This window comes from Penaeus monodon, chromosome 12 (genome assembly GCF_015228065.2).
Source record: "Penaeus monodon isolate SGIC_2016 chromosome 12, NSTDA_Pmon_1, whole genome shotgun sequence".
NCBI classification, from domain to species: domain Eukaryota; kingdom Metazoa; phylum Arthropoda; class Malacostraca; order Decapoda; family Penaeidae; genus Penaeus; species Penaeus monodon.
In genome coordinates, this window is record NC_051397.1 from 38,333,328 (window position 1) to 38,355,761 (window position 22,434).

The 22,434-nt window shown below is 37.8% G+C and overlaps 2 non-coding genes across 2 annotated transcripts; one reads left to right on the forward strand and one right to left on the reverse strand.

The window, feature by feature from the left end:
- Positions 1–12,509: 12,509 nt before the first annotated feature.
- Positions 12,510–12,582, reverse strand: Trnar-ucg. Its single transcript has one exon. It is a non-coding gene; the product is annotated as a tRNA-Arg (tRNA).
- A 4,742-nt stretch (positions 12,583–17,324) lies between these two features.
- Positions 17,325–17,397, forward strand: Trnar-ucg. Its single transcript has one exon. It is a non-coding gene; the product is annotated as a tRNA-Arg (tRNA).
- Positions 17,398–22,434: the final 5,037 nt, after the last annotated feature.

Below are 22,434 nucleotides of genomic sequence, written 5' to 3' on the forward strand. Positions count from 1 at the left end.
TTTTTTATTAATTATTGCTATGTTTTTTTATGTTTTTATTTGTGTATTTTGGTTTTTGTTTTATTGGGTTTTTTTCCTGTGTTTTATTTTTTGTTTTTTTTTTTTTTAAACTCCGTTCACTCTTTCTCTGTTAGTTTTCTCATTCTGTTTCCCCGTTTCCTCTGTCTGTCTGTCTGTGAAATTCCACCAAAAAGAGGTTTCCCTCTTTCACACCCCCCCACTCTTCTACCTTTTGCCTCCCCTCTCCCTTTTTTTTTCCTCAAAAAACACACACACACACACACACACCACACACAACACACACCACCAAAAGTAAAAAATATTTTTAATATAAATTTTTATATATATAATAATATTATATAAATATATATTATATAAGTTATATATATTATATATATATATATATTAATATTATGATATATATATTATTTATATAATAATATATAATATCATTTTCATATTAACTATATACATAACATATAAAAAAAATATTACAATAATTTTATTATATATTTTATTATATTATATTAAATAATAATAAAACACACACACCACACACACCTACACAACACCACAAAACACACACCACCACAACACCACCCCACACACACCCCCAACACACACCACACAAAACAAATATATATATATATTATAATTTTTTATATAATAATATTATATATATAAGAGGAGAGAGAGAGAGGAGAGGAGAAGAGATAAAGACACACACACAAAAACACACACACACACACACACACACACACACACAAACACAAAACACACAACACACAACAAAACCCCACACACACAACACAAATAATAATATAAAAAAATATATATAATATATATATTTATTATATATATTATTATAATTTTATATTATAATAAATATAAATGCTTAAAATTTTATACATAAAAATTTTAATGCTTGTAAATTGTATAAATTTTTTTTTTACGGGGGTTCATGTTTTTGGGAGCCGTGGGCACAGCATGATACTTAAATTTCAGTTTTTATGTTCGATGCCTTGAGTGGTACGGGTAGGGGCCCCAGTTCCCTTCCCCGGGGAGTGCCGGTGATCATTACACACCATATATAGTACACACTATCACATATGCATAAAAAAAAAAAAATATATTTTAAAATACAATAATATTCACAAACCCATCTATTTTTAATATTATACAATATATGTATATTTAAATTTTTATATATACTACAAGGCATTAAAAAGTAGAAGAAAACATAACATCATCATAATACTAATAGATGATAGTGAGAGGAAAAGAGAGAGAGAGAGAGGAGAGAGAGAGAGAGAGAGAGAGAGGGAGAAAAGAGAGAGAGGAGAGAGAGAGAGGAGAGGATAATACACACAAAACACACAACAACACACACACACACGCGCGCGCGCGCGCGCCCCACACACTCACACACACACACACACACAACACACACACACACACACACACACACACACACACACACACACACACCCCCACACACACCATCCTCTCCATGTAAGAGACTTTTGCCCCCTCCGTTCCCTCCCTCGGACCCCAGTACCGGGATGGAGAATTGATTTCCTCGTCGTTCGTTCTCCAATGCCCGTTCTCAGCCTGCCTACCTGAGGAAAATTTGCGCGCCCTTTTCCCATCTCATCGCAGGCTGTTTTTCGCCAGATGAACCTCCTCGAAACCTGGTCCACACAGCCCTTCCTTCCTCGAAGTGGGGCCCTATGCTTTTTTCTTGTGCTTCCTTTGATAAAAAAACTTTAGCGGACAGGCCCCCAGTCTCCTAAGCGTTTGTTTCAATAAAATCGCTGTATCCGGGGGCCCAAAAACTACGACACCCTCCTTTGCCATCATTGGACGCAGGGCATCAGAGGATTGGCAGCGCGCGAATTTTTTTCTTCCGTGATACACGTCGTGTAATGAGCACTAGGACACAAAGAAGAAGCCCCAAAAAATTCTCTGTGACCCCCCTTTTGTATACCTCACTTATTTGGTTTACTCAATGTTAATTTATGTATCCTCTTTAATTATTTTTCAGGGGTAAGATAATTAGTACTTAATCATTTTTTAGAAGATGATTTTTTATTTTCTTAGAAAGATAATATTTTATTTTACTATTTTGTTCAGGTGTATATACGTTTACTTATTACATAAGAAAAGGGAAAAGTGAAAAATATGCATTTTCCCCCCAAATTTTCTTTTTTCTTTTTTTCCCCCAAATCTTCTCCTATTTTGGGGGACGCAGTTATATTTCACGTTTTTTTATTTTAAGGTTCTATAATGGATATTTTAATAAAGAAACCAAAATTTATTCATTTTTTTTTGGGAAAAATTCTTCTTTTTTGTTTATGCTGTATGATTAAGACAAACCCATATGTTGTAATATATTGACCTAGTAGATTTTAAAGTTTTTAAGGATATACAGTTTTAAAACCCCTGATTTATAGTCTTCCAAGGAGAGGAGAGAACCAAAATAGGCCTGGAAAATCCCCGAAAGGGGTTTTAAAAAATTCTTTAAATCCCCTAAGTAAAAGACATTCAACTGTACAAATATCAAAAAATTAAAAAAAAACTATGATCATACTCATAAAAAAATAATAATTTGAGAACAAATTGGAAAACCCATGGAAAAAGAATATCTTCGCATTTTTTAGTGGTGAACTGGGCTTGGATACCATTAAAGTTTCTCTGTTTTTTTGAGGATTTTAAAAACCCATTCAAGGAGTAAGTGTTATTGAAGTTTTTTTAGAAATAAACATCTATGCTAAATGGGGTTTATAAAAAAAATTTAAATTTTAAAAATAAAAAATACTGGGATCGAATAATGGCTAAATATACAAATTTTGTTTTAAAAAGTTTAGTTCTACAAGAAATCAGTTATTTGAATTTTTATTGTTTTATCATTCCAAAAATAGAACAATTGTTTTTTTAGGAAAGGGGTTTTTTATTTGTTTTCCGTTTTGTTGTTTTTTGGTTCTGAGAAATCCTTGGAGGATCCACCAATTGAAAACAGATCCATATTAAAAATCCTCTAACTGTCAAGAAGAATGAAAAAAATTTTTGAGAGAAGTCGCAGACAAAGGATTCAAGAAGGATTAAGACATAAAAAAGGACAGTTATCACACCATTGGGGAAAAATGGACTCTGGTCAATTTAAAGGTTTTTTATTGTACAAGTTTAAGATTTTAAAATTTCAATATATAAAAAATGTAAGTTTAATTTTTTTAAAAAATTCAATATACAAAAAAATGTAAGTTATAAATTTTTTGATATTACCTTCTCTCATTTCTAAAAGACGAATTGACATCATAACCCTCTTTGATTATTTTTTTAAAAGTGTGGTTCTCAAGAGTATGACCGGGTAATGAACAGGAGAGCTCACATTTGCTTTAATTAATTAAAGTCCCCCCTCTAGTAAAGCCCGAGTGTTTTCCCAGTAAAAGGGGAATAGGTTTTTGACCAAGAGAGAAGGAGGGGGCGCAATACACTCGCGACTGAGGGAATCCTCCTTAATCAAGCTGCTGCGTGATTTAAATTTAACAGCGGCTTTCAAACGATGTCTTCTGCTTTCCACACCCCCCGCCGTCTTCCTTAGCCGATCCCCTCGCTAGTCCATTGATCCTCGCCCCGACGGGACCCCCCTCTTTTTCCGTTCGCCTGTCCACACCTGCCCTTGTTACCACTAGCCCGTCTCCTTTTCTACACCGCCCTCTCCCTGTCCTCTTCAGCCCTAAAAAAGGAATGCAGGTGGTTTTCAAAATTGTAGTCTCACAATAAGTATTTTTGCTTTTGGGGTTTTTTTTCTACCAAATGTCACATATTCATATATTTATATATATATTATTATATATATATATATATATATATATTTATATATATATTTTATGGTATATATATATTTTAATATGTATATTATATAATATTATATATAAAATATAATCCCCTAACGTACATTCACACACACACACACCACACACACCACCACACACACACACACACACACACACACACAAAATTATATATATATTTTATATATATATATATATATTTTAATATATAATGTATTATTATGTGTGGTGTGTTTTCGGACACAAAACACACCAATTATAAATATATATATATATATATATTATATATATATACTTATATATAATATAATAATGTGTGTGTGGGGTGTGTGTTGTATTTTCAAACCAAAAACACACATACTACATACTACATACTATTTTAAAAATTATATTATATATATATAATATAATAATATATATTACTATATATCATATATATATAATTATATTTAAAATTATATATATTTATATTATATTGTTGGTGGGGTGTACATTTAATTTTATTATATATGAATTATATATATAAATTATATAAAAATTATATTATAATAATTACTAATTTGTGTGTGCCTGTAAAATTTAAATTTTAATTAAAGAAATCACCAATTCAAAAGCATTCATTTTTTAAAGGGCGTGATTCTTAGAAGAATCTAGGGCGATTTTTTATCTCAACATATTGCAAAGCTGAACAGGTTCTTTTTTGTGATAAATATCCTATGAAAAGTTTTTCTCTATGACAACTTTATGTCATCTAAGTTTATATGAATTGGCCCGAAAAAGGTTTTGGGTTTTTCTTTAACCGACCCTGACAGGATTCGAACCTCAATCTTCGGACCCAAGTCCGACGCCTTTCCTTAGGCCACACGGGTTTTAAAGGGACAATGTGTTTTTATGATAAATCATGGGCGCAGGAAATTTTCGTTGATTTAATTTGAATCTGGTGTTGCATTGTTTCATAAAGGGTTTTTTTTAAAGGGGGAGGGTTAAAAGGAAAGTCCCTTGCATTATATATTGATCACCCTTTAGTGACCTTAAAGATGAAACACGCACCATAAACCGGGTTGAGATGTTCCTAGGGCTACCTCAAAAGCGCCAACATCCGGGGGGAAAAGGCCTCCCACAGCCCGCAAAAACACGGTTAGCAAAGGTCGACTGTTGCGGGCCCTGAATAAGTGGGAGTAATTTTTAGTCCGGGCTCGGAGAAATACGCTTGATCATCCCCATCATTTCGCTGCTTTCAAATTTTCACTGAGGCAAGATCGGGCCAACATGGTCTAGCAGGGCAAAAAAGAGCATAATAATCTCAAAGGGGAAAGGCAAGGAGGAATCTGCTGTATTTTCGGAAAAGACTTTTGGGGGGAGGACTCTGCAAAAGAGCAAGAGCTTTTCCCCGTGGGAAATCCCGTGAGCTTATCTCATTTTATTTTTTGCTGACGCTTATCTATTTATCTTATCTTTTTTACACGCTGGGGCTTCGGGCGGGTGTGTCGCGTATGCGTAGTGAGCTGTGTGGCCCCCCAAGGCCTTAAAAAATTTAAAAAACTGAAAAATATGAAAAAATTAAATTTTGGCTCACCTTAAATGCCTAAACATTCGAAAAATTAAAGCTTTTCTGTAATCAAATCGGTCACATTACATACGTACTTTAAAGTGTAACACCAGCACTTTATATTAAGTCAGTTAAGATACAAAACGTAAAACTAAAATTATAAAAAAAAAATGAAAAGCAAACTACAAAAAAAACTACAGAGTTTAAAAGAAAATGTAAAATTTCCCCCAGGAAGGGGTTTTTGTATCCCTCAGCGCCCAAATGCCTCGCGCAAAGATGCCCCTTGGCTTGAGCGGCCCCTGCGCCTTTATGATAATGAACGGAACACAAAGGGTCATGCGATAAGGCTTGTATCGCACCAAAGAAAAAAAAAAAATGGCATATATAAATTTTGTACATTTTGACCTTGAACAAGGAAAAAGAAATATTAACGTATTACCCGGAAAAACAATAGTTTTTTTGAACAGTGACATTAAACCTTTTTTCCCATAAATCTCTTTTATTCAACAAAATATTTTGGCTTACGACCCTACAGGGCTCGAAATGCAATCTTGGTCCGAAATCCCACGCCCTTTTCCATTAGGCCCCAGGTCTACACAATGAGAGTCTATACCTATCTGTTCAATTATTTTTTACATATTTCTTTTTGTTTATTTTTTTTGATTTTATTTATTTCTTTTTTGGGCTTTTTATATATATATTTTTTTTTTTTTTTTTTTTTTTTTTTTTGTCGCGGTGATTTAATAAATGAAAATTTTCAACTCTATGCGTTTTTTTTTTTTAAATCTTTGCTTTGTCATGAGCTTTGTATTCTTGGGAAAAAGAAAGAGGAAATTTGAGCAAAATGGATAAAATGTTGTTAAAAATAAAACAAGTTTCTTTTTTTACTGTTTTTCCCCTGCCATTCTTTCTCAGGGAAAATTATAGATGAAATTAGAAGAACGAGTTGGTTATAATTTTTTTCGTAGAAAACAAAAATACCAAAAAGACAGGGGGTAGTTTTAATAAAAACAAATAAATTAAAACGGGCAAAAGATGAGAATTTTGGAAACATATCATTGTTATAAATTAGAATTTTTATCCTTTTTCCCTCATCTCACTACCCTGAAAAAAAAAAATTTCAGTACTTACCTTAAATCTTCTTATTCTACCACATTTTCTACCCTTTTACATATCATACTGTATCTGCCCCTTAAAATTCCCCCTTTTACCCACTTTTCCTAAGAATCACTGCTCACAAAAAAGTCTTTATTTTGCCTTTTGGCCCTTTTTTTTCTCTATCTTTAAAGATCCCAAAAAATCTCAATTTTCTCAGTCTTCCATAACCCCCCCCTCTCTACTACGAATTCTCTTAATCTACCCTGAAATCCTTTTTCAAAAAGTCTTTTTAGTGGAAAACCATATGTGACAATACAGTATGTTTCCTAGAGTATTTTTCTGAAGTCCGGCTGCTTCGACCTCATGAGCTGCCCAAGGGTGTGTACTTAACCTCAGCTGTTCGTTGCCCAGCCATGGTACAGGCGTTAGTCGACTTTGAAGAACGTATCTGAATTCTTTTTTTTCCCTTTTTCGGATTTTTTTTAATCCTTTAATTTTTTTCCCTTCGATTTGTTTTCCCCTTTTTTTGCGTTTTAGGTGTTCACAGATCTGTCTGAGGAGTTGTCTGCATTAATGGCTAAAACAAATAAATGTGCTAGGCATCAAAGGTCATATAGCACTAAGGTAAAGCATTGTTGCGAAAAGGGTGAAAATGAGTTAATTAAGATAAGTGGGCAGAAGAAGGGATGAAGAAGAGAGGGAAAAGGAAAGGGAGAGAAGAAAAGACAATGCAAAATTAGTTGAGGCGAGGGCTGAGGTCCAAGGTAGGGAGATCCCTCACATTGGGCCTCAGTCTCCGTCTCCTAACCCCCCTCCCCGCCCCAATGACAACAATGAGCAAGGAATGGGGGGAGGGGTCTACATCCAGACATAGCTTAAATTGGGTTCATTAATTAAAGTTTACCAACGATTTCTAATCATCCGGTCTCCAGGCTATGACTTACACCCTTGTAAATTTTCATCACGTTTCATCTGCGTTTCTTTGCTTAATGGAGTTCCCAGACAAAAAGTATTGTATGTCGATAAATAAAAAGCTGAATACATAAACGTGACTGATTACTTAACCTCTCACTTCGGTTGATATGATGATGGTCATTATACTATGACTAGGTAAAACTGAATAGGAATTTTGAGGTTTAAATATATAAAAATGGACACACACACACACACAAACACACACACACACACACACACACACATATATATATATATATATATCATAGTCTGAGTTCGAGAGTTCGAGTCACCGGCCGACGCGTTGTCCCTGGGCAACGAACTTCACCACAACTGCCTACAGGTAACCCCGAGCCACTGAGATCACAAGTGCAACTCAGTGCCAGACCCAAGCCCAGATGAAACGAGAAGGGTATGGCATTCGGCGTAAAACAAGCCAAGACTATGATTCGGATCTTGCCACTATGGCGACCCCAGAAAGGAAGCCGAAAGAGGAGAAAACACACACACACACACACACACACACACACACACACACATATATATACATTGATGAACCTTTGCACATATAATATAAGGACAATGAGAACTGAATCCGACTTACTAGCATTACTTGAGGAACTTTCTTTCATCAAATGGGATATTGTAGGACTCTGTGAGGTTAGAAGACTAGGCGAAGAACAGAAGATACTAAATGATGGACATGTGCTCTATTGGAGAGGTAAACCCCAGGGTAGCAAGCAGGAATTAGGGGTGGGCTTCTTAGTTCACAAACGTTTAGAAAAGAATATGTGGAATTCTATAGTATAAGCGAAAGAGTGGCTTCAGTAACAATAAAACTAAACAAAAGGTACAACTTAAAGATTGTTCAAGTATATGCTCCAACCTACAGCCACAGGGATGAAGAAATAGAGATTCTATGAAGATGTTCAGTTAGCCAGCAAGAGAGTAAAAACCCATTTCACAATAATAATGGGAGATTTTAAAGCAAAAATAGATAAAAGGTAGTAGGAGAAACCGCAATAGGGAATCACGGAATAGGTACTAGGAATGAGAGGGGACAAATGCTAGTTGATTTTGCGGAGGCTCGATCACTCAAAATCATGAATACATTCTTCGAAAAAAGACCTAGAGCGGAAGTGGACTTGGAAGTCGCCATCTGACATCAAAAACGAAATTGACTTCATAATTTCAAATAGACGCGATATAGTAAAAAATGTGGAAGTTATTAATAAAGTAAATGTTGGCAGCGACCATAGAATGGTCAGAGGCCAAATTAAACTACACCTCAGGAGGGAAAGGAGTAAACTCATACGAAAACCACAGCCAGATTTAGCTAACTTGAAGACCAGAGCGACAGAATTTAACCTTAACATCCAAAACAGATATTCACTTCTCAGCGAAGAAGATCTCAACATTGACCAAATCAACAATCAGTTCAATGACATAATAGAGGAATCTGCACTAGAAGTAGGCGGTAAGATCGTCAAGCAAATCTCCAGCAAGTTCTCGGTAGAAACTAAAGAGCTTATGCAAAAACGTAGGGTCATGAAAATATCACCATCAGGGACAAGATAGAATTAGCCGAACTAACAAAGACTATAAATAAAAAGAAAAGGGAAGATGTACGGAAATTCAATACTCAAATAATAAATGAAACAGTGATATCAGGTACTAGCATGAAAACAGTTAAAAGGAGACTCGGTATAGGGAGAAATCAATTGTATGCAATAAAGAAACCAGATGGAGAAGTAACATACAATAAGAATGAAATCATAAGAATAGTGGAGGACTTCTACAGGGATCTATACAACTCAATGAACAGCCATGGATAGAACGAATGCGGTAACTAGAGACGTACCTAACATCACAACAGAAGAAATAAAAAGAGCGCTTAAAGGGATGAAGAGAGGAAAAACACCGGGGGAAGATGGAATTAGTATAGACCTTATAATAGATGCAGAGAATTGCAACAGTGAAACTAGCCAATCTTTTTAACAAATGCCTTATCAACGGGAAAAACTCCGAAAGCCTGGAAAAATGCAACAATTAGTTTGATACATAAAAAAGGGGACAGAAAGGATCTAAAAAACTACCGACCAATAAGCCTCCTTTCAGCTACTTACAAATTATTCACAAAAATCATCACAACTCGCATCTCTGACCGTCTGGATTCTAACCAGCCTAGAGAACAAGCAGGCTTTCGCAGTGGATTCTCAACAACAGACCACATCCACACGCTCACCCAAATAAAGGAAAAAATAAACGAATATAGGAAACCACTGTGTATGGCATTCATCGATTACGAAAAGGCATTCGACTCTGTAGAGACCCAGCAGTACTAGAAGCTATCCGAAAACAGGGAGTAGAGGAGGTATATTGTAAAATACTGGAAGATATATACAAAGATGGGACAGCAACCATCAAGCTCCACTCCGAAACCGACAAAATACCAATTAAAAAAGGTGTTAGACAGGGCGATACCATCTCACCAAAACTGTTTACAGCTTGTCTTGAGGAAATATTCAAAAAGCTAGAGTGGAATGGAAGGGTATCAAGATAGGAGACGAATATCTAAACAACCTCAGATTTGCAGATGATATTGTTCTCTTCAGTGAATCTGCAAATGAAATGCAGCAACTAATAAATGATCTAAATAGAGAAAGTCTAAAAATCGGACTTCGGATGAACAAGAAAAAGACTAAGATCATGTTCAACAGTAGAGTTCAGTCGAACAGATACAAGTACAAGGCGAAGTACTAGAGGTATGGACAAGTATATATACCTAGGACAACTCGTACAGACAAACACATCTAGCGAAGAGGAAATTAAGCGACGCATCAGTCTAGGCTGGAGCGCCTTTGGCAGACACAGTAGCATACTAAGAGGTTCTTTGCCATTATGTTTAAAAAGAAAAGTCTTTAACCAATGTGTCCTACCAGTTATGACCTATGGATCAGAAACATGGACTACAACCAAATTACTGGAGAGGAAACTAATAAGTGCCCAGAGAGGGATGGAAAGACTGATGATGCCCTCAGAGATAGGATGAGGGCGACGTGGATCAGGGAACAGACAAAAATAGAAGATATACTTGCGAGCATCAAAAAGAAAAGTGGCATGGGCAGGTCATATACATCGGAGACAGGATAACAGATGGACAAGAATGTAACAGACTGGGCTATAGATAATATAAAGAGACCAAGGGCCAGACCAATGACGAGATAGCGTGACGAAATAACGAAGTTTTGGGGGCCGAGACTGGAAACAAAAAACACAAGACAGACAAAGTTGGAAAAGATTGGGAGAGGCCTACGTCCTGCAGTGGACTGACCCAGGCTGATGATGATGATGATGATGATATATATATATATATATATATATATATATATATATATATATATATATATATATATATATATATATATATATATATATAAGAGAAGGAGTGAAGGAGAGACACTAAGGGAGTCTTTTGTAGAGAAGAAAAGAGTTGTATACTTTTACAGTGCTTGGGAGAGCAGTTTCAGACTTTCGGCAATGCGTTGGGCTATTTTACGTCATCGTTTAAACTCCGCCCTTTTAGCCTGAAAGCAAGCCTGAAATTCGTTACTAGAGGCCCACCTTGTTTCTATTGTGCTTATCTTTTCACCGGAGAAACCTAGTCGTGTTTATATTTTACAACGAAAATTAGTTAAATATATTTCTAAATCCTTCTGTATTCACAGATCAAAGAAATAAACGATGAACACAGAGATTATCTTCATTGTTGATAGAGTCATTGGAAATACCTGGAAACTTTTCCTCTCAAACACACGGTGTCTCAATTGATTCCTTCGATTTTGTATATTGCTAATAATGTGTGTTTGTATAGTCTGAACATGCAATATGACTTTGATAGCAATTAATACTATAGAATTTAAGAGAAATTATGGAAAGTGAATGAAAATATATAAACATGCTCATATAAAGCTTAAATAATAACAAAAACTGTTTGTCGTTACTGTAATCGCTAGGTGGTAAATGTCCTATACCCTGGGTAGTACGAAGATGAAAATGATACAATTTAACGAAAATACCAAACAAGGCAGCTCAAAAAAAAAAAAAAAAAATGCTGACCGATCTATGTACATTATGCATCTTGTGTTTATCTCTATATATAGTTAAAAAGAAATGTCCTGTCTTATTTCCATGAATCCAAGTGAGAGACACAGCAGAGAGGGGTGGGTGGATGTGTGAAAGAGAAAGAGAAAAAGTGAGAGGGAGAGGGAGAGGAAAGGAGAGAGAGAGAAAGGGAAAGAGAGAGAGAGAGAGAGAGAGAGAGTAAATCGATATATCATATGTGTATATTGTTCTATTCAGTATCCTAAAAATACTTTGATAAAGCCAAACGTTAAAGACGGAAACGCGTAGGTTTATAAATTTTGGATATCATTTTAGGCATTCCTTCTCAATGAAAACCCTAGTTGGCAACTGTCGAGTTAGACCCCGCCTCTTTGCTTCACTCCTAAATATGTTATTTTTTATTTGTTCCTTTTTTATTGTTTTTGTATTGTAATTACTGAACCATTCAAAAAAATATATACTTTAAAATCACGCACTACTAAGTATTACACAAACTAATAGAGGCGTTAATGACGTAAGATATCAGATATAGCTATATACATTATCACTTAAATAATAACTCGATATTGTTCTAATTAACAGAAATAAAAACTTTCCCTCTTTACTTATGATACAAAGTATCCAAACCATGAATTAACCGTCACAATATTCTAAGGAAAAACTCAATTTCACTTTTAAGTTCAAAAGGCTAAATGGTTGTTGCTGATTCCTTAATTTTGGGAAAAAAGAAATCACCGTATTCTTTAATTTTTTTAGGTTCAATAGGGCTAAATGACATAAAGTACCTTAATTTCGGGAAAAACGAAAATTTCAGTGTTCTTCCAATATGGTGATTTCACGGGGCGTAACTTAGCATGGCGGAGAGTACTGTGAATGGTGCAGGACGGTTGACAATGAGGACTCTCTTTCACTTAAAGATAATTTGATTGCGACCGTGACAGGACTCGAACCTGCAATCTTCGGATCCGAAGTCCGACGCCTTATCCGTTAGGCCACACGGTCATATAGTGAAAGCAAGGCTACGCTTATATTGTATTTTATTTTTTATTTATTTTTTTATTTTTTTATTTTTTTTTTATTTTTTTTTTTTTGCGTCGAACGGTGATTGAATAAATGAAGTTTGCAGACCTTATTCTTTTCTTTTTCTTTCTTTCTTTCCTAAATCATCTTTGCTTCGTCATCAGCATTCTTAGGGAAGATATAAAGGAAATTTGTAAGCATAATGCAGATAAACATATTGCTATTTCAGGATTGATGATAAGATGAAATTAGAAGAATCAGACTTAGCTTTATAATTAATAAGGATAAAGATAAAAGAAAAATGCAAATGCATGTATTTTCCCCTTTTTAAAGGGAAAAATATACATGACAATACAGTACATTTCTGATATATATTTTCTACATTATTTTTCTGAAGTGCGGCTGCTCCGTGGTCACGAGCTGCCCAAGGGTGTGTATTTAACTTCAGCTGTTCATTGTCTCGTTGTAGTACAGACGTTAGTCGCCTTTGGAAAACTTATTCGTATCTAAATCAATTATTTTTCCCCTTTCAGATCATTATAAAAAGTTCTTTAATCCCACCCTCCCCCCATGTTTTCCTTTTTGCTTTTCTTAGCATTTGGGCAAATCTGTCTGAGGAATTATCTACTTTAAGACATAGTGTAAACTGGGTTCATTATATAATGCTTTTCAGCGACTTCCCCTGGCTATGACCTACGCCGTTGTAAATTATCATCACGTTCCTTCTGTGGTTCTTTGCGTAATGCAGCTCACAGATAAAAAGTATTACATGTCAGTAGATAAAAAGCTGATGTAAACGTGGATGATTGCTTAACCTCTCCCTTCGGCGGAGATGATGAGTAGAGCTGAATAGGAATTTTGAGTTTTATATACATGGAGATCGATGCACACACACACACACATAATAATAATAATAATAATAATCGGTTTATTGATTTTCATGCAGCCAGAGGCTGAAAATATACATAGAAATACAGATAACGAGACAAACTATATATACATAAACATTTAAACAACACATAAAGTAAACTAACAATCATAACAACAAAATAAACAGATAAACAAAAGCCAAGTACAAAATCAGGTGAGCTACGATTGGACAAGTAAATATGGACTAGTGTTCGTTGATGAGTCGGACTAGAGTGGGTACTGTGCTCCGGTGGTAGCGGTCAGTGCGGGCCCTGATGGGCACCAGTTTGTTGGCGGCGCGTAGGGCCCGGCGAGGCGGTGGCGCGTCGGGGGGCAGCAGGTCACGGTGGCGTGGATGGCACAGCAATTATAGACCAAACTGCTGCAGTGAGGTTGAGTAGTGAGTGGCGAGGGAGGTGAGGCCTAGGGCAGCCAGGGCGCGGTCATAGCAGGTGTAGACAGGGCCGAGAATGATCTTGGCTGCCCTTTTCTGCACCCTCTCAAGTTGTAGCAGCTGGGTGGCGGTGAGGAGGGGGAGCAGGCGGTGGGAGGCGTAGGTCAATTTAGGCAGGATGAATAGTCTGTAGACATTCTGAAGCTCCGGGAGTGGAACGCCAAGGGACTTGAGGCGACGCAACATGTGAAGCCTGTACGAGGCAGACCTCACGATGTCTCTGACGTGCTGCGTCCAGGAGAGCTTATCGTCGATGGTGACGCCGAGCAGCTTGTGGAACGGACTACGTCGAGCGGATGGTTGTCCAGCGTGAGGATGGGTGAGGGGGCGGGGTTGGTGGAGAAGTCGAACTGCATCACAACTGACTTCTGCGATTGATGGTGACGTGATTTGCGGTGGTCCAGGAGAGGAGGTTGTCGAGGGTGTGCTGGATGGCGGAGTGGTCAGGGCAGGAATTATCAATGGCGGCGGCGATGGTCGAGTCATCCACGTATGTCCAACGATGCTCGGTATCGAGGAGAGCATCGTTAATCATGACTAGGAAGCATAGGGGCCCATTCTAGTCCCCTGGGGGACTCCGCACGTGAGTGGCAGAAGGCTGGAGACTTGACCCTGCACGCGCACGCCTGTTGCCTGTTGGAGAGAAATCTGCCAGCCAGGGGATGAGGCACTCCCTGATTGCCCGTGGAAGCTGCTGCTTTTGAGATGACCGTAGTGTATGTGTATGTACATGTATGTGTGTGTGTGTCATGACACTCTGAGTTCGAGAGCTCGAGTCACCAGCCTGCGCGTTGTTCCCGTTGGCAAGGCCAGACCCAAGCCGGGATAAAATGAGGAAGGTTGCGGCAGGATGGCATTTGGCGTAAAACAAGCCAAGACTATGATGCGGATAATTTCACTATGGAGACCCCAGAGAGGGAGAAGCGAAAGAAGAGAAAAAACACACATACACACCCCACACACACACACACACACATATATATATATATATATATATATATGTGTGTGTGTGTGTTGTGGTGGGGTGTTATGTTGTTTTTTCTCTTCTTTCGCTTCTCCCTCTCTGGGGTCTCCATAGAGAAATTATCCGCATCATAGTCTTGGCTTGTTTTACGCCAAATGCCATCCTGCCGCAACCTTCCTCATTTTATCCCGGCTTGGGACTGGCCTTGCCAAGGGGAACAACGCGCAGGCTGGTGACTCGAGCTCTCGAACTCAGAGTGTCATGACACACACACACACATACATGTACACTACACATACACTACGGTCATCTCAAAAGCAGCAGCTTCCACGGGCATCAGGGAGTGCCTCATCCCCTGGCTGGCAGACTTTCTCTCCAACAGGCAACAGGCCGTGCGCGTGCAGGGTCAAGTCTCCAGCCTTCTGCCACTCACGTGCGGAGTCCCCCAGGGGACTAGAATGGGCCCCCTATGCTTCCTAGTCATGATTAACGATGCTCTCCTCGATACCGAGCATCGTTGGAAATACGTGGATGACTCGACCATCGCCGCCGCCATTGATAATTCCTGCCCTGACCACTCCGCCATCCAGCACACCCTCGACAACCTCCTCTCCTGGACCACCGCAAATCACGTCACCATCAATCGCCAGAAGTCAGTTGTGATGCAGTTCGACTTCTCCACCAACCCCGCCCCCTCACCCATCCTCACGCTGGACAACCATCCGCTCGACGTAGTCCGTTCCACCAAGCTGCTCGGCGTCACCATCGACGATAAGCTCTCCTGGACGCAGCACGTCAGAGACATCGTGAGGTCTGCCTCGTACAGGCTTCACATGTTGCGTCGCCTCAAGTCCCTTGGCGTTCCACTCCCGGAGCTTCAGAATGTCTACAGACTATTCATCCTGCCTAAATTGACCTACGCCTCCCCCGCCTGCTCCCCCTCCCTCACCGCCACCCAGCTGCTACAACTTGAGAGGGTGCAGAAAAGGGCAGCCAAGATCATTCTCGGCCCTGTCTACACCTGCTATGACCGCGCCCTGGCTGCCCTAGGCCTCACCTCCCTCGCCACTCACTACTCAACCTCACTGCAGCAGTTTGGTCTATAATTGCTGTGCCATCCACGCCACCGTGACCTGCTGCCCCCCGACGCGCCACCGCCTCGCCGGGCCCTACGCGCCGCCAACAAACTGGTGCCCATCAGGGCCCGCACTGACCGCTACCACCGGAGCACAGTACCCACTCTAGTCCGACTCATCAACGAACACTAGTCCATATTTACTTGTCCAATCGTAGCTCACCTGATTTTGTACTTGGCTTTTGTTTATCTGTTTATTTTGTTGTTATTGATTGTTAGTTTACTTTATGTGTTGTTTAAATGTTTATGTATATATAGTTTGTCTCGTTATCTGTATTTCTATGTATATTTTCAGCCTCTGGCTGCATGAAAATCAATAAACCGATTATTATTATTATTATTATTATGTGTGTGTGTGTGTGCATCGATCTCCATGTATATAAAACTCAAAATTCCTATTCAGCTCTACTCATCATCTCCGCCGAAGGGAGAGGTTAAGCAATCATCCACGTTTACATCAGCTTTTTATCTACTGACATGTAATACTTTTTATCTGTGAGCTGCATTACGCAAAGAACCACAGAAGGAACGTGATGATAATTTACAACGGCGTAGGTCATAGCCAGGGAAGTCGCTGAAAAGCATTATATAATGAACCCAGTTTTACACTATGTCTTAAAGTAGATATTCCTCAGACAGATTTGCCCCAAATGCTAAGAAAAGCAAAAAGGAAAACATGGGGGGGGGTGGGATTAAAGAACTTTTTATAATGATCTGAAAGGGAAAATAATTGATTTAGATACGAATAAGTTTTCCAAAGGCGACTAACGTCTGTACTACAACGAGACAATGAACAGCTGAGGTTAAATACACACCCTTGGGCAGCTCGTGACCACGGAGCAGCCGCACTTCAGAAAAATAATGTAGAAAATATATCTCAGAAATGTACTGTATTGTCATGTATATTTTTCCCCTTAAAAAGGGGAAAATACATGCATTTGCATTTTTCTTTTATCTTTATCCTTATTAATTATAAAGCTAAGTCTGATTCTTCTAATTTCATCTTATCATCAATCCTGAAATAGCAATATGTTTATCTGCATTATGCTTACAAATTTCCTTTATATCTTCCCTAAGAATGCTGATGACGAAGCAAAGATGATTTAGGAAAGAAAGAAAGAAAAAGAAAAGAATAAGGTCTGCAAACTTCATTTATTCAATAACCGTTCGACGCAAAAAAAAAAAAATAAAAAAAATAAATAAAAAATAAATAAATAAATAAAATAAAATACAATATAAGCGTAGCCTTGCTTTCACTATATGACCGTGTGGCCTAACGGATAAGGCGTCGGACTTCGGATCCGAAGATTGCAGGTTCGAGTCCTGTCACGGTCGCAATCAAATTTATCTTTAAGTGAAAGAGAGTCCTCATTGTCAACCGTCCTGCACCATTCACAGTACTCTCCGCCATGCTAAGTTACGCCCCGTGAAATCACCAATATTGGAAGAACACTGAAATTTTCGTTTTTCCCGAAATTAAGGTACTTTATGTCATTTAGCCTATTGAACCTAAAAAAAATTAAAGAATACGGTGATTTCATTTTTCCCAAAATTAAGGAATCAGCAACAACCATTTAGCCTTTTGAACTTAAAAGTGAAATTGAGTTTTTTCCTTAGAATATTGTGACGGTTAATTCATGGTTTTGGATACTTTGTTATCATAAGTAAAAGAGGGAAAGTTTTTATTTCTGTTAATTAGAACAATATCGAGTTAATTATTTAAGTGATAATGTATATAGCTATGTCTGAATCTTACGTCATTAACGCCTCTATTAGTTTGTGTAATATTTAGTAGTGCGTGATTTTAAAGTATATATTTTTTTTAATGGTTCAGTAATTACAATACAAAAACAATAAAAAAAGGAACAAATAAAAAATAACATATTTAGGAGTGAAGGCAAAGAGGCGGGGCTTAACTCGACAGTTGCCAACTAGGGTTTTCATTGAGACGGAATGCCTAAAATGATATCCAAAATTTATAAACCTACGCGTTTCCGTCTTTAACGTTTGGCTTTATCAAAGTATTTTTAGGATACTGAATAGAACAATATACACATATGATATATCGATTTACTCTCTCTCTATCTCTCTCTCTTTCCCTTTCTCTCTCTCTCCTTTCCTCTCCCTCTCCCTCTCACTTTTTCTCTTTCTCTTTCACACCATCCACCCACCCCTCTCTGCCTGTGTCTCTCACTTGGATCCATGGAAATAAAGACAGGACATTTCTTTTTAATTATATACAGATAAACACAAGATGCATAATGTACATAAATCGGTCAGCATTTTTATTTTTATTTTTTTTGAGCTGCTTTGTTTGGTATTTTCGTAAAATTGTATCATTTTCATCTTCGTACTACCCAGGGTATAGGACATTTACGCACCTAGCGATTACGTAACGACAAACAGTTTTTTGTTATTATTTAAGCTTTATATGAGCATGTTTTATATTTTTCATTCACTTCCATAATTTCTCTTAAATTCTATAGTATTAATTGCTATCAAAGCCATATTACATGTTCAAACTTTATACAAACACACGATTATTAGCAATATACAAAATCGAAGAAATCAATTGAGACACCGTGTGTTTTGAGAGGAAAGTTTCCAGGTATTTCCAATGACTCTGTCAACAATGAAGATAATCTCTGTGTTCATCGTTTATTTCTTTGATCTGTGAATACAGAAGGATTTAGAAATATATTTAACTAATTTCGTTGTAAAATATAAACACGGCTAGGTTTCTCTGGTGAAAAAATAAGCACATCAGAAACGAAGTGGGCCTCTAGTTTCAGGCTTGTTTCAGGCTAAAAGGGCGGAGTTTAAACGATGACGTAATATAGCCCAACGCGCTGCCGAAAGTCTGAATGGCTCTCCCAAGCGCTGTAAAATATACAACTCTTTTCTTCTCTACAAAGACTCCCTTAGTGTCTCTCCTTCACTCCTTCTCTTTATATATATATATATATATATAATATATATATATATATATATAATATATATATATATATATATATCATCATCATCATCATCATCAGCCTGGGTCAGTCCACTGCAGGACGTAGGCCTCTCCCAATCTTTTCCAACTTTGTCTGTCTTGTTTGTTTGTTTCCAGTCTCGGCCCCCAAATTTCGTTATTTCGTCGCGCCATCTTGTCATTGGTCTGGCCCTTGTCTCTTTATATTATCTATAGCCCAGTCTGTTACATTCTTTGTCCATCTGTTATCCTGTCTCCGATGTATATGACCTGCCCATTGCCACTTTTTCTTTTGATGCTCGCAAGTATATCTTCTATTTTTGTCTGTTCCTGATCCACGTCGCCCTCATCCTATCTCTTAGGCTAATTCCCAGCATCAGTCTTTCCATCCTCTCTGGGCACTTATTAGTTTCCTCTCCAGTATTTGGTTTTAGTCCATGTTTCTGATCCATAGGTCATAACTGGTAGGACACATTGGTTAAAGACTTTTCTTTTTAAACATAATGGCAAAGAACCTCTTAGTATGCTACTGTGTCTGCCAAAGGCGCTCCAGCCTAGACTGATGCGTCGCTTAATTTCCTCTTCGCTAGATTGTTTGTCCTGTACGAGTTGTCCTAGGTATATATACTTGTCCACTACCTCTAGTACTTCGCCTTGTACTTGTATCTGTTCGAACTGAACTCTACTGTTGAACATGATCTTAGTCTTTTTCTTGTTCATCCGAAGTCGATTTTTAGACTTTCTCTATTTAGATCATTTATTAGTTGCTGCATTTCATTTGCAGATTCACTGAAGAGAACAATATCATCTGCAAATCTGAGGTTGTTTAGATATTCGTCTCCTATCTTGATACCCTTTCCATTCCACTCTAGCTTTTTGAATATTTCCTCAAGACAAGCTGTAACAGTTTTGGTGAGATGGTATCGCCCTGTCTAACACCTTTTTTAATTGGTATTTTGTCGGTTTCGGAGTGGAGCTTGATGGTTGCTGTCCCATCTTTGTATATATCTTCCAGTATTTTACAATATACCTCCTCTACTCCCTGTTTTCGGATAGCTTCTAGTACTGCTGGTGTCTCTACAGAGTCGAATGCCTTTTCGTAATCGATGAATGCCATACACATGGTTTCCTATATTCGTTTATTTTTTCCTTTATTTGGGTGAGCGTGTGGATGTGGTCTGTTGTTGAGAATCCACTGCGAAAGCCTGCTTGTTCTCTAGGCTGGTTAGAATCCAGACGGTCCAGAGATGCGAGTTGTGATGATTTTTGTGAATAATTTGTAAGTAGCTGAAAGGAGGCTTATTGGTCGGTAGTTTTTTAGATCCTTTCTGTCCCCTTTTTTATGTATCAAAACAATTGTTGCATTTTTCCAGGCTTTCGGAGTTTTCCCGTTGATAAGGCATTTGTTAAAAAGATTGGCTAGTTTCACTGTTGCAATTTCTCCTGCATCTATTATAAGGTCTATACTAATTCCATCTTCCCCCGGTGTTTTCCTCTCTTCATCCCTTTAAGCGCTCTTTTTATTTCTTCTGTTGTGATGTTAGGTACGTCTCTAGTTACCGCATTCGCTTCTATCCATGGCTGTTCATTTGAGTTGTATAGATCCCTGTAGAAGTCCTCCACTATTCTTATGATTTCATTCTTATTGTATGTTACTTCTCCATCTGGTTTCTTTATTGCATACAATTGATTTCTCCCTATACCGAGTCTCCTTTTAACTGTTTTCATGCTAGTACCTGATATCACTGTTTCATTTATTATTTGAGTATTGAATTTCCGTACATCTTCCCTTTTCTTTTTATTTATAGTCTTTGTTAGTTCGGCTAATTCTATCTTGTCCCTGATTGACGATATTTTCATGACCTACGTTTTTGCATAAGCTCTTTAGTTTCTACCGAGAACTTGCTGGAGATTTGCTTGACGATCTTACCGCCTACTTCTAGTGCAGATTCCTCTATTATGTCATTGAACTGATTGTTGATTTGGTCAATGTTGAGATCTTCTTCGCTGAGAAGTGAATATCGTTTTGGATGTTAAGGTTAAATTCTGTCGCTCTGGTCTTCAAGTTAGCTAAATTTGGCTGTGGTTTTCGTATGAGTTTACTCCTTTCCCTCCTGAGGTGTATTAATTTGGCCTCTGACCATTCTATGGTCGCTGCCAACATTTACTTTATTAATAACTTCCACATTTTTACTATACCGCGCCTATTTGAAATTATGAAGTCAATTTTGTTTTGATGCCAGATGGCGACTTCCACGTCCACTTCTGCTCTAGTCTTTTTTCGAAAAATGTATTCATGATTTTGAGTGATCGAGCCTCTGCAAAATCGATCAGCATTTGTCCCCTCTCATTCTAGTACCTATTCCGTGATTCCCTATTGCGGTTTCTCCTACTGTCTTTTACCTATTTTTGCATTAAAATCTCCCATAATTATTGTGAAATGGGTTTTTACTCTCTCGCTGGCTAAATGAAAATCTTCATAGAAGCTTTCTAATTCTTCACCACTGTGGCTGCGAGTTGGAGCATAGACTTGAACAATCTTTAAATTGTACCTATTGTTTAGTTTTATTGTTTACTGAAGCCACTTTTTCGCTTATACTATAGAATTCCACGATATTCTTTTCTAAACGTTTGTGAACCAAGAAGCCCACCCTAATTCCTGCTTGCTACCCTGGGGTTTACCTCTCCAATAGAGCACATGTCCATCATTAGTATCTTCTGTTCTTCGCCTAGTCCTTCTAACCTCACAGAGTCCCACAACATCACATTTGATGAAAGAAAGTTCATCAAGTAATTGCGAGAAAGGCGGAGTCAGTTCTCATTGTCCTTATATTATATGTGCAAAGGTTCATCAATGTATATATATGTGTGTGTTGTGTGTGTGTGTGTGTGTGTGCGCGCGTGTGTGTGTTTTCTCCTCTTTCGGCTTCCTTTCTGGGGTCGCCATAGTGGCAAGATCCGAATCATAGTCTTGGCTTGTTTTACGCCGAATGCCATACCCTTCTCGTTTCATCTGGGCTTGGGTCTGGCACTGAGTTGCACTTGTGATCTCAGTGGCTCGGGGTTACCTGTAGGCAGTTGTGGTGAAGTTCGTTGCCCAGGGACAACGCGTCGGCCGGTGACTCGAACTCTCGAACTCAGACTATGATATATATATATGTATATATGTGTGTGTGTGTGTGTGTGTGTGTGTGTTTGTGTGTTGTGTGTGTCCATTTTTATATATTTAAACCTCAAAATTCCTATTCAGTTTTACCTAGTCATAGTATAATGACCATCATCATATCAACCGAAGTGAGAGGTTAAGTAATTATCCGTTATGTATTCAGCTTGTTTATTATGCTCAACTTTAAAAGTATTGTATGTCGATAAATAAAAAGCTGAATACATAGACGTGA